Genomic DNA, 14,772 nt, shown 5'->3' with positions numbered 1-14,772 from the left:
TGTTGTTTTTCGGTCATTTACCTAATTGTTTAGAGAGCCAAATGACCGTGAAATTGAAAATCACTACAAAATGAATTCTGGAAATGTTGAAACCAGGCATGGTATCATCATTTGACCCGCATAGCATGTGCGAAAGAGTAGAGAGGGTCACGGCAAAAACTGGACGCACTTCGTGTACAAACTAGACAAACTCTTTCGGAGTATCAGGGTTTTGGACGAGAACTCATCTGTTACACGAGCACTTCAATGTTTTTTAAACTTATTTGAACTCCGGACTTCTTTTGTGTTCAGTATGCAACATTCAAAGCGACGTCATCAATTTCCAACTTGTTCTGACATCATTTGTTGTTTTTCGGTCATTTACCTAATTGTTTAGATAGCTAAATGACCGTGAAATTGAAAATCACTACAAAATGAATTCTGGAAATGTTGAAACCTGGCATGGTATCATCATTTGACCCGCATTGCATGTGCGAAAGAGTAGAGAGGGTCACGGCAAAAACTGGACGCACTTCGTGTACAAACTGGACAAACTCTTTCGGAGTATCAGGGTTTTGGACGAGAACTCATCTGTTACACGAGCACTTCAATGTTTTTTAAACTTATTTGAACTCCGGACTTCTTTTGTGTTCAGTATGCAGCACTCAAAGCGACGTCATAATTTTCCAACAAGTTCTGACATCATTTGTTGTTTTTCGGTCATTTACCTAATTGTTTAGAGAGCTAAATGACCATGAAATTGAAAATCACTAGAAAATGAATTCTGGAAATGTTGAAACTTGGTATGGTATCATCATTTGACCCGCATAGCATGTGCGAAAGAGTAGAGAGGGTCACGGGAAAAACTGGACGCACTTCGTGTACAAACTGGACAAACTCTTTCGGAGTATCAGGGTTTCGGACGAGAACTCATCTGTTACACGAGCACTTCAATGTTTATTAAACTTATTTGAACTCTGGACTTCTTTTGTGTTCAGTATGCAGCATTCAAAGCGACGTCATCAATTTCCAACAAGTTCTGACATCATTTGTTGTTTTTCGGTCATTTACCTAATTGTTTAGAGAGCTAAATGACCGTGAAATTGAAAATCAGTACAAAATGAATTCTGGAAATGTTGAAACCTGGCATGGTATCATCACTTGACCCGCATAGCATGTGCGAAAGAGTAGAGAGGGTCACGGCATAAACTGGACGCACTTCGTGTACAAACTGGACAAACTCTTTCGGAGTATCAGGGTTTTGGACGAGAACTCATCAGTTACAAGAGCACTTCAATGTTTTTTAAACATATTTGAACTCCAGACTTCTTTTGTGTTCAGTATGCAGCACTCAAAGCGACGTCATCAATTTCCAACATGTTCTGACATCATTTGTTGTTTTTCGGTCAATTACCTAATTGTTTAGAGAGCTAAATGACCGTGAAATTGAAAATCACTACAAAATGAATTCTGGAAATGTTGAAACTTGGCATGGTATCATCACTTGACCCGCATAGCATGTGCGAAAGAGTAGAGAGGGTCACAGCATAAACTGGACGCACTTCGTGTACAAACTGGACAAACTCTTTCAGAGTATCAGGGTTTCGGACGAGAACTCATCTGTTACACGGGCACTTCAATGTTTTTTAAACATATTTGAAATCCGGACTTATTTTGTGTTTAGTATGCAGCATTCAATGCAACGTCATTAATTTCCAACATGTTGTGACATCATTTGTTGTTTTTCGGTCATTTACCTAATTATTTAGAGAGCTAAATGACCGTGAAATTGAAAATCACTACAAAATGAATTCTGAAAATGTTGAAACATGGCATGGTATCATCATTTCACCCGCATAGCATGTGCGAAAGAGTAGAGAGGGTCACGGCAAAAACTGGACGCACTTCGTGCACAAACTGGACAAACTCTTTCGGATTATCCGGGTTTCGGACGAGAACTCATCTGTTACAAGAGCACTTCAATGTTTTTTAAACTTATTTGAACTCCGGACTTCTTTTGTGTTCAGTATGCAGCATTCAAAGTGACGTCATCAATTTCCAACATGTTCTGACATCATTTGTTGTTTTTCGGTCATTTACCTAATTGTTTAGAGAGCTAAATGACCGTGAAATTGAAAATCACTACAAAATGAATTCTGGAAATGTTGAAACCTGGCATGGTATCATCATTTGACCCGCATAGGATGTGCGAAAGAGTAGAGAGGGTCACGGCAAAAACTGGACGCACTTCGTGTACAAACTGGACAAACTCTTTCGGAGTGTCAGGGTTTTGGACGAGAACTCATCTGTTACACGAGCACTTCAATGTTTTTTAAACTTATTTGAACTCCGGACTTCTTTTGTGTTTAGTATGCAGCACTCAAAGCGACGTCATAATTTTCCAACAAGTTCTGACATCATTTGTTGTTTTTCGGTCATTTACCTAATTGTTTAGAGAGCTAAATGACCGTGAAATTGAAAATCACTACAAAATGAATTCTGAAAATGTTTAAACTTGGCATGGTATCATCATTTCACCCGCATAGCATGTGCGAAAGAGTAGAGAGGGTCACGGGAAAAACTGGACGCACTTCGTGTACAAACTGGACAAACTCTCTCGGAGTATCAGGGTTTCGGACAAGAACTCATCTGTTACACGGGCACTTCGATGTTTTTTAAACTTATTTGAACTCCGGACTTCTTTTGTGTTCAGTGTGATGCATCCAAAGCGACGTCATCAATTTCCAACATGTTCTGACATCATTTGTTGTTTTTCGGTCATTTATCTAATTGTTTAGAGAGCTAAATGACCGTGAAATTGAAAATCACTACAAAATGAATTCTGGAAATGTTGAAACTTGGCATGGTATCATCATTTCACCCGCATAGCATGTGCGAAAGAGTAGAGAGGGTCGCGGCATAAACTGGACGCACTTCGTGTACAAACTGGACAAACTCTTTCAGAGTATCAGGGTTTCGGATGAGAACTCATCTGTTACACGAGCACTTCAATGTTTATTAAACTTATTTGAACTCCGGACTTCTTTTGTGTTCAGTATGCAGCATTCAAAGCGACGTCATCAATTTCCAACATGTTCTGACATCATTTGTTGTTTTTCGGTCATTTACCTAATTGTTTAGAGAGTTAAATGACCGTGAAATTGAAAATCACTACAAAATGAATTCTGGAAATGTTGAAACCTGGCATGGTATCATCATTTGACCCGCATAGCATGTGCGAAAGAGTAGAGAGGGTCACGGCAAAAACTGGACGCACTTCGTGTACAAACTGGACAAACTCTTTCGGAGTATCAGGGTTTTGGCCGAGAACTCATCTGTTACACGAGCACTTCAATGTTTTTTAAACTTATTTGAACTCCGGACTTCTTTTGTGTTCAGTATGCAGCACTCAAAGCGACGTCATAATTTTCCACCAAGTTCTGACATCATTTGTTATTTTTCGGTCAATTACCTAATTGTTTAGAGAGCTAAATGACCATGAAATTGAAAATCACTACAAAATGAATTCTGGAAATGTTTAAACTTGGCATGGTATCATCATTTAACCCGCATAGCATGTGCGAAAGAGTAGAGAGGGTCACAGCATAAACTGGACGCACTTCGTGTACAAACTGGACAAACTCTTTCGGACTATCAGGGTTTCGGACGAGAACTCATCTGTTACAAGAGCACTTCAATGTTTTTTAAACTTATTTGAACTCCGGACTTCTTTTGTGTTCAGTATGCAGCATTCAAAGCGACGTCATCAATTTCCAACATGTTCTGACATCATCTGTTGTTTTTCGGTCATTTACCTAATTGTTTAGAGAGTTAAATGACCGTGAAATTGAAAATCACTACAAAATGAATTCTGGAAATGTTGAAACTTGGCATGGTATCATCATTTGACCCGCATAGCATGTGCGAAAGAGTAGAGAGGGTCACGGCAAAAACTGGACGCACTTCGTGCACAAACTGGACAAACTCTTTCGGACTATCAGGGTTTCGGACGAGAACTCATCTGTTACAAGAGCACTTCAATGTTTTTTAAACTTATTTGAACTCCGGACTTCTTTTGTGTTCAGTATGCAGCATTCAAAGCGACGTCATCAATTTCCAACATGTTCTGACATCATTTGTTGTTTTTCGGTCATTTACCTAATTGTTTAGAGAGTTAAATGACCGTGAAATTGAAAATCACTACAAAATGAATTCTGGAAATGTTGAAACCTGGCATGGTATCATCATTTGACCCGCATAGCATGTGCGAAAGAGTAGAGAGGGTCACGGCAAAAACTGGACGCACTTCGTGTACAAACTGGACAAACTCTTTCGGAGTATCAGGGTTTTGGCCGAGAACTCATCTGTTACACGAGCACTTCAATGTTTTTTAAACTTATTTGAACTCCGGACTTCTTTTGTGTTCAGTATGCAGCACTCAAAGCGACGTCATAATTTTCCAACAAGTTCTGACATCATTTGTTATTTTTCGGTCAATTACCTAATTGTTTAGAGAGCTAAATGACCATGAAATTGAAAATCACTACAAAATGAATTCTGGAAATGTTTAAACTTGGCATGGTATCATCATTTAACCCGCATAGCATGTGCGAAAGAGTAGAGAGGGTCACAGCATAAACTGGACGCACTTCGTGTACAAACTGGACAAACTCTTTCGGACTATCAGGGTTTCGGACGAGAACTCATCTGTTACAAGAGCACTTCAATGTTTTTTAAACTTATTTGAACTCCGGACTTCTTTTGTGTTCAGTATGCAGCATTCAAAGCGACGTCATCAATTTCCAACATGTTCTGACATCATCTGTTGTTTTTCGGTCATTTACCTAATTGTTTAGAGAGTTAAATGACCGTGAAATTGAAAATCACTACAAAATGAATTCTGGAAATGTTGAAACTTGGCATGGTATCATCATTTGACTCGCATAGCATGTGCGAAAGAGTAGAGAGGGTCACGGCAAAAACTGGACGCACTTCGTGCACAAACTGGACAAACTCTTTTGGAGTATCAGGGTTTCGGACGAGAACTCATCTGTTACAAAAGCACTTCAATGTTTTTTAAACTTATTTGAACTCCGGACTTCTTTTGTGTTCAGTATGCAGCATTCAAAGCGATGTCATCAATTTCCAACATGTTCTGACATCATTTGTTGTTTTTCGGCCATTTACCTAATTGTTTAGAGAGCTAAATGACCGTGAAATTGAAAATCACTACAAAATGAATTCTGGAAATGTTGAAACCTGGCATGGTATCATCATTTGACCCGCATAGCATGTGCGAAAGAGTAGAGAGGGTCACGGCAAAAACTGGACGCACTTCGTGTACAAACTAGACAAACTCTTTCAGAGTATCAGGGTTTTGGACGAGAACTCATCTGTTACACGAGCACTTCAATGTTTTTTAAACTTATTTGAACTCCGGACTTCTTTTTTGTTCAGTATGCAGCACTCAAAGCGACGTCATAATTTTCCAACAAGTTCTGACATCATTTGTTGTTTTTCGGTCAATTACCTAATTGTTTAGAGAGCTAAATGACCATGAAATTGAAAATCACTACAAAATGAATTCTGGAAATGTTGAAACTTGGCATGGTATCATCACTTGACCCGCATAGCATGTGCGAAAGAGTAGAGAGGGTCACAGCATAAACTGGACGCACTTCGTGTACAAACTGGACAAACTCTTTCAGAGTATCAGGGTTTCGGACGAGAACTCATCTGTTACACGGGCACTTCAATGTTTTTTAAACATATTTGAAATCCGGACTTCTTTTGTGTTCAGTATGCAGCATTCAATGCAACGTCATTAATTTCCAACATGTTGTGACATCATTTGTTGTTTTTCGGTCATTTACCTAATTATTTAGAGAGCTAAATGACCGTGAAATTGAAAATCACTACAAAATGAATTCTGAAAATGTTGAAACATGGCATGGTATCATCATTTCACCCGCATAGCATGTGCGAAAGAGTAGAGAGGGTCACGGCAAAAACTGGACGCACTTCGTGCACAAACTGGACAAACTCTTTCGGAGTATCCGGGTTTCGGACGAGAACTCATCTGTTACAAGAGAACTTCAATGTTTTTTAAACTTATTTGAACTCCGGACTTCTTTTGTGTTCAGTATGCAGCACTCAAAGCGACGTCATAAATTTCCAACATGTTCTGACATCATTTGTTGTTTTTCGGTCATTTACCTAATTGTTTAGAGAGCTAAATGACCGTGAAATTGAAAATCACTACAAAATGAATTCTGGAAATGTTGAAACCTGGCATGGTATCATCATTTGACCCGCATAGCATGTGCGAAAGAGTAGAGAGGGTCACGGCAAAAACTGGACGCACTTCGCGCACAAACTGGACAAACTCTTTCGGAGTGTCAGGGTTTCGGACGAGAACTCATCTGTTACACGAGCACTTCAATGTTTTTTAAACTTATTTGAACTCCGGACTTCTTTTGTGTTCAGTATGCAGCACTCAAAGCGACGTCATCAATTTCCAACATGTTCTGACATCATTTGTTGTTTTTCGGTCATTTACCTAATTGTTTAGAGAGCTAAATGACCGTGAAATTGAAAATCACTACAAAATGAATCCTGGAAATGTTGAAACTTGGCATGGTATCATCATTTGACCCGCATAGCATGTGCGAAAGAGTAGAGAGGGTCACGGGAAAAACTGGACGCACTTCATGCACAAACTGGACAAACTCTTTCGGAGTATCAGGGTTTCGGACAAGAACTCATCCGTTACACGGGCACTTCAATGTTTTTTAAACATATTTGAAATCCGGACTTCTTTTCTGTTCAGTATGCAGCACTGAAAGCGACGTCATAAATTTCCAACATGTTCTGACATCATTTGTTGTTTTTCGGTCATTTACCTAATTGTTTAGAGAGCTAAATGACCGTGAAATTGAAAATCACTACAAAATGAATTCTGAAAATGTTGAAACTTGGCATGGTATCATCATTTGACCCGCATAGCATGTGCGAAAGAGTAGAGAGGGTCACGGGAAAAACTGGACGCACTTCGTGCACAAACTGGACAAACTCTTTCGGAGTATCAGGGTTTCGGACGAGAACTCATCTGTTACACGGGCACTTCAATGTTTTTTAAACTTATTTGAACTCCGGACTTCTTTTCTGTTCAGTATGCAGCATTCAAAGCAACATCATTAATTTCCAACATGTTCTGACATCATTTGTTGTTTTTCGGTCATTTACCTAATTGTTTAGAGAGCTAAATGACCGTGAAATTGAAAATCACTACAAAATGAATTCTGAAAATGTTTAAACTTGGCATGGTATCATCATTTCACCCGCATAGCATGTGCGAAAGAGTAGAGAGGGTCACGGCAAAAATTGGACGCACATCGCGTACAAACTGGACAAACTCTTTCGGACTATCAGGGTTTCGGACGAGAACTCATCTGTTACATGGGCACTTCAATGTTTTTTAAACTTATTTGAACTCCGGACTTCTTTTGTGTTCAGTATGCTGCATCCAAAGTGACATCATCAATTTCCAACATGTTCTGACATCATTTGTTGTTTTTCGGTCATTTACCTAATTCTTTAGAGAGCTAAATGACCGTGAAATTGAAAATCACTACAAAATGAATCCTGGAAATGTTGAAACTTGGCATGGTATCATCATTTCACCCGCATAGCATGTGCGAAAGAGTAGAGAGGGTCACGGGAAAAACTGGACGCACTTCGTGCACAAGCTGGACAAACTCTTTCGGAGTATCAGGGTTTCGGACGAGAACTCCTCTGTTACACGAGCACTTCAATGTTTTTTAAACTTATTTGAACTCCGGACTTCTTTTGTGTTCAGTATGCAGCATTCAAAGCGACATCATCAATTTCCAACATGTTCTGACATCATTTGTTGTTTTTCGGTCATTTACCTAATTGTTTAGAGAGCTAAATGACCGTGAAATTGAAAATCACTACAAAATGAATTCTGAAAATGTTTAAACTTGGCATGGTATCATCATTTCACCCGCATAGCTTGTGCGAAAGAGTAGAGAGGGTCACGGGAAAAACTGGACGCACTTCGTGCACAAGCTGGACAAACTATTTCGGAGTATCAGGGTTTCGGACGAGAACTCATCTGTTACACGGGCACTTCAATGTTTTTTAAACTTATTTGAACTCCGGACTTCTTTTGTGTTCAGTATGCTGCATCCAAAGCGACGTCATCAATTTCCAACATGTTCTGACATAATTTGTTGTTTTTCGATCATTTACCTAATTGTTTAGAGAGCTAAATGACCGTGAAATTGAAAATCACTACAAAATGAATTCTGGAAATGTTGAAACTTGGCATGGTATCATCATTTGACCCGCATAGCATGTGCGAAAGAGTAGAGAGGGTCACGGCAAAAACTGGACGCACTTCGTGCACAAACTGGACAAACTCTTTCGAAGTATCAGGGTTTCGAACGAGAACTCATCTGTTACACGAGCACTTCAATGTTTTTTAAACTTATTTGAACTCCGGACTTCTTTCGTGTTCAGTATGCAGCTCTCAAAGCGGCGTCATAAATTTCCAACATGTTCTGACATCATTTGTTGTTTTTCGGTCATTTACCTAATTGTTTAGAGAGCTAAATGACCGTGAAATTGAAAATCACTACAAAATGAATTCTGAAAATGTTGAAACTTGGCATGGTATCATCATTTGACCCGCATAGCATGTGCGAAAGAGTAGAGAGGGTCACAGCATAAACTGGACGCACTTCGTGTACAAACTGGACAAACTCTTTCGGACTATCAGGGTTTCGGACGAGAACTCATCTGTTACAAGAGCACTTCAATGTTTTTTAAACTTATTTGAACTCCGGACTTCTTTTGTGTTCAGTATGCAGCATTCAAAGCGACGTCATCAATTTCCAACATGTTCTGACATCATTTGTTGTTTTTCGGTCATTTACCTAATTGTTTAGAGAGTTAAATGACCGTGAAATTGAAAATCACTACAAAATGAATTCTGGAAATGTTGAAACTTGGCATGGTATCATCATTTGACTCGCATAGCATGTGCGAAAGAGTAGAGAGGGTCACGGCAAAAACTGGACGCACTTCGTGCACAAACTGGACAAACTCTTTTGGAGTATCAGGGTTTCGGACGAGAACTCATCTGTTACAAAAGCACTTCAATGTTTTTTAAACTTATTTGAACTCCGGACTTCTTTTGTGTTCAGTATGCAGCATTCAAAGCGATGTCATCAATTTCCAACATGTTCTGACATCATTTGTTGTTTTTCGGTCATTTACCTAATTGTTTAGAGAGCTAAATGACCGTGAAATTGAAAATCACTACAAAATGAATTCTGGAAATGTTGAAACCTGGCATGGTATCATCATTTGACCCGCATAGCATGTGCGAAAGAGTAGAGAGGGTCACGGCAAAAACTGGACGCACTTCGTGTACAAACTGGACAAACTCTTTCAGAGTATCAGGGTTTTGGACGAGAACTCATCTGTTACACGAGCACTTCAATGTTTTTTAAACTTATTTGAACTCCGGACTTCTTTTTTGTTCAGTATGCAGCACTCAAAGCGACGTCATAATTTTCCAACATGTTCTGACATCATTTGTTGTTTTTCGGTCATTTACCTAATTGTTTAGAGAGCTAAATGACCGTGAAATTGAAAATCACTACAAAATGAATTCTGAAAATGTTGAAACTTGGCATGGTATCATCACTTGACCCGCATAGCATGTGCGAAAGAGTAGAGAGGGTCACAGCATAAACTGGACGCACTTCGTGTACAAACTGGACAAACTCTTTCAGAGTATCAGGGTTTCGGACGAGAACTCATCTGTTACACGGGCACTTCAATGTTTTTTAAACATATTTGAAATCCGGACTTCTTTTGTGTTCAGTATGCAGCATTCAATGCAACGTCATTAATTTCCAACATGTTGTGACATCATTTGTTGTTTTTCGGTCATTTACCTAATTATTTAGAGAGCTAAATGACCGTGAAATTGAAAATCACTACAAAATGAATTCTGAAAATGTTGAAACATGGCATGGTATCATCATTTCACCCGCATAGCATGTGCGAAAGAGTAGAGAGGGTCACGGCAAAAACTGGTCGCACTTCGTGCACAAACTGGACAAACTCTTTCGGAGTATCCGGGTTTCGGACGAGAACTCATCTGTTACACGGGCACTTCAATGTTTTTTAAACTTATTTGAACTCCGGACTTCTTTTGTGTTCAGTATGCAGCATTCAAAGCGACGTCATCAATTTCCAACATGTTCTGACATCATTCGTTGTTTTTCGGTCATTTACCTAATTGTTTAGAGAGCTAAATGACCGTGAAATTGAAAATCACTACAAAATGAATTCTGGAAATGTTGAAACCTGGCATGGTATCATCATTTGACCCGCATAGCATGTGCGAAAGAGTAGAGAGGGTCACGGCAAAAACTGGACGCACTTCGCGCACAAACTGGACAAACTCTTTCGGAGTGTCAGGGTTTCGGACGAGAACTCATATGTTACACGAGCACTTCAATGTTTTTTAAACTTATTTGAACTCCGGACTTCTTTTGTGTTCAGTATGCAGCACTCAAAGCGACGTCATCAATTTCCAACATGTTCTGACATCATTTGTTGTTTTTCGGTCATTTACCTAATTGTTTAGAGAGCTAAATGACCGTGAAATTGAAAATCACTACAAAATGAATCCTGGAAATGTTGAAACTTGGCATGGTATCATCATTTGACCCGCATAGCATGTGCGAAAGAGTAGAGAGGGTCACGGGAAAAACTGGACGCACTTCGTGCACAAACTGGACAAACACTTTCGGAGTATCAGGGTTTCGGACGAGAACTCATCCGTTACACGGGCACTTCAATGTTTTTTAAACATATTTGAAATCCGGACTTCTTTTGTGTTCAGTATGCAGCACTGAAAGCGACGTCATAAATTTCCAACATGTTCTGACATCATTTGTTGTTTTTCGGTCATTTACCTAATTGTTTAGAGAGCTAAATGACCGTGAAATTGAAAATCACTACAAAATGAATTCTGAAAATGTTGAAACTTGGCATGGTATCATCATTTGACCCGCATAGCATGTGCGAAAGAGTAGAGAGGGTCACGGGAAAAACTGGACGCACTTCGTGCACAAACTGGACAAACTCTTTCGGAGTATCAGGGTTTCGGACGAGAACTCATCTGTTACACGGGCACTTCAATGTTTTTTAAACTTATTTGAACTCCGGACTTCTTTTGTGTTCAGTATGCAGCATTCAAAGCGACGTCATCAATTTCCAACATGTTCTGACATCATTTGTTGTTTTTCGGCCATTTACCTAATTGTTTAGAGAGTTAAATGACCGTGAAATTGAAAATCACTACAAAATGAATTCTGGAAATGTTGAAACTTGGCATGGTATCATCATTTGACTCGCATAGCATGTGCGAAAGAGTAGAGAGGGTCACGGCAAAAACTGGACGCACTTCGTGCACAAACTGGACAAACTCTTTCGGAGTATCAGGGTTTCGGACGAGAACTCATCTGTTACAAAAGCACTTCAATGTTTTTTAAACTTATTTGAACTCCGGACTTCTTTTGTGTTCAGTATGCAGCATTCAAAGCGATGTCATCAATTTCCAACATGTTCTGACATCATTTGTTGTTTTTCGGTCATTTACCTAATTGTTTAGAGAGCTAAATGACCGTGAAATTGAAAATCACTACAAAATGAATTCTGGAAATGTTGAAACCTGGCATGGTATCATCATTTGACCCGCATAGCATGTGCGAAAGAGTAGAGAGGGTCACGGCAAAAACTGGACGCACTTCGTGTACAAACTGGACAAACTCTTTCAGAGTATCAGGGTTTTGGACGAGAACTCATCTGTTACACGAGCACTTCAATGTTTTTTAAACTTATTTGAACTCCGGACTTCTTTTTTGTTCAGTATGCAGCACTCAAAGCGACGTCATAATTTTCCAACAAGTTCTGACATCATTTGTTGTTTTTCGGTCATTTACCTAATTGTTTAGAGAGCTAAATGACCATGAAATTGAAAATCACTAGAAAATGAATTCTGGAAATGTTGAAACTTGGCATGGTATCATCATTTGACCCGCATAGCATGTGCGAAAGAGTAGAGAGGGTCACGGGAAAAACTGGACGCACTTCGCGTACAAACTGGACAAACTCTTTCGGAGTATCAGGGTTTCGGACGAGAACTCATCTGTTACACGGGCACTTCAATGTTTTTTAAACTTATTTGAACTCCGGACTTCTTTTGTGTTCAGTATGCTGCATCCAAAGTGACATCATCAATTTCCAACATGTTCTGACATCATTTGTTGTTTTTCGGTCATTTACCTAATTGTTTAGAGAGCTAAATGACCGTGAAATTGAAAATCACTACAAAATGAATCCTGGAAATGTTGAAACTTGGCATGGTATCATCATTTGACCCGCATAGCATGTGCGAAAGAGTAGAGAGGGTCACGGGAAAAACTGGACGCACTTCGTGCACAAACTGGACAAACTCTTTCGGAGTATCAGGGTTTCGGACGAGAACTCATCTGTTACACGGGCACTTCAATGTTTTTTAAACATATTTGAAATCCGGACTTCTTTTGTGTTCAGTATGCAGCACTGAAAGCGACGTCATAAATTTCCAACATGTTCTGACATCATTTGTTGTTTTTCGGTCATTTACCTAATTGTTTAGAGAGCTAAATGACCGTGAAATTGAAAATCACTACAAAATGAATTCTGAAAATGTTGAAACTTGGCATGGTATCATCATTTGACCCGCATAGCATGTGCGAAAGAGTAGAGAGGGTCACGGGAAAAACTGGACGCACTTCGTGCACAAACTGGACAAACTCTTTCGGAGTATCAGGGTTTCGGACGAGAACTCATCTGTTACACGGGCACTTCAATGTTTTTTAAACTTATTTGAACTCCGGACTTCTTTTGTGTTCAGTATGCAGCATTCAAAGCGACGTCATCAATTTCCAACATGTTCTGACATCATTTGTTGTTTTTCGGCCATTTACCTAATTGTTTAGAGAGTTAAATGACCGTGAAATTGAAAATCACTACAAAATGAATTCTGGAAATGTTGAAACTTGGCATGGTATCATCATTTGACTCGCATAGCATGTGCGAAAGAGTAGAGAGGGTCACGGCAAAAACTGGACGCACTTCGTGCACAAACTGGACAAACTCTTTCAGAGTATCAGGGTTTCGGACGAGAACTCATCTGTTACAAAAGCACTTCAATGTTTTTTAAACTTATTTGAACTCCGGACTTCTTTTGTGTTCAGTATGCAGCATTCAAAGCGATGTCATCAATTTCCAACATGTTCTGACATCATTTGTTGTTTTTCGGTCATTTACCTAATTGTTTAGAGAGCTAAATGACCGTGAAATTGAAAATCACTACAAAATGAATTCTGGAAATGTTGAAACCTGGCATGGTATCATCATTTGACCCGCATAGCATGTGCGAAAGAGTAGAGAGGGTCACGGCAAAAACTGGACGCACTTCGTGTACAAACTGGACAAACTCTTTCAGAGTATCAGGGTTTTGGACGAGAACTCATCTGTTACACGAGCACTTCAATGTTTTTTAAACTTATTTGAACTCCGGACTTCTTTTTTGTTCAGTATGCAGCACTCAAAGCGACGTCATAATTTTCCAACAAGTTCTGACATCATTTGTTGTTTTTCGGTCAATTACCTAATTGTTTAGAGAGCTAAATGACCATGAAATTGAAAATCACTACAAAATGAATTCTGGAAATGTTGATACTTGGCATGGTATCATCACTTGACCCGCATAGCATGTGCGAAAGAGTAGAGAGGGTCACAGCATAAACTGGACGCACTTCGTGTACAAACTGGACAAACTCTTTCAGAGTATCAGGGTTTCGGACAAGAACTCATCTGTTACACGGGCACTTCAATGTTTTTTAAACATATTTGAAATCCGGACTTCTTTTGTGTTCAGTATGCAGCATTCAATGCAACGTCATTAATTTCCAACATGTTGTGACATCATTTGTTGTTTTTCGGTCATTTACCTAATTATTTAGAGAGCTAAATGACCGTGAAATTGAAAATCACTACAAAATGAATTCTGAAAATGTTGAAACATGGCATGGTATCATCATTTCACCCGCATAGCATGTGCGAAAGAGTAGAGAGGGTCACGGCAAAAACTGGACGCACTTCGTGCACAAACTGGACAAACTCTTTCGGAGTATCCGGGTTTCGGACGAGAACTCATCTGTTACAAGAGCACTTCAATGTTTTTTAAACTTATTTGAACTCCGGACTTCTTTTGTGTTCAGTATGCAGCATTCAAAGCGACGTCATCAATTTCCAACATGTTCTGACATCATTCGTTGTTTTTCGGTCATTTACCTAATTGTTTAGAGAGCTAAATGACCGTGAAATTGAAAATCACTACAAAATGAATTCTGGAAATGTTGAGACCTGGCATGGTATCATCATTTGACCCGCATAGCATGTGCGAAAGAGTAGAGAGGGTCACGGCAAAAACTGGACGCACTTCGTGTACAAACTGGACAAACTCTTTCGGAGTGTCAGGGTTTTGGACGAGAACTCATCTGTTACACGAGCACTTCAATGTTTTTTAAACTTATTTGAACTCCGGACTTCTTTTGTGTTTAGTATGCAGCACTCAAAGCGACGTCATAATTTTCCAACAAGTTCTGACATCATTTGTTGTTTTTCGGTCATTTACCT

This window comes from Triticum urartu, chromosome 2A, assembly GCF_056163025.1.
Source record: "Triticum urartu cultivar PI428250 chromosome 2A, HENAU_Tu73, whole genome shotgun sequence".
NCBI lineage: Eukaryota > Viridiplantae > Streptophyta > Magnoliopsida > Poales > Poaceae > Triticum > Triticum urartu.
The sequence above is the reverse complement of the archived record's forward strand: the minus strand, read 5'-3'. Positions refer to the sequence as shown.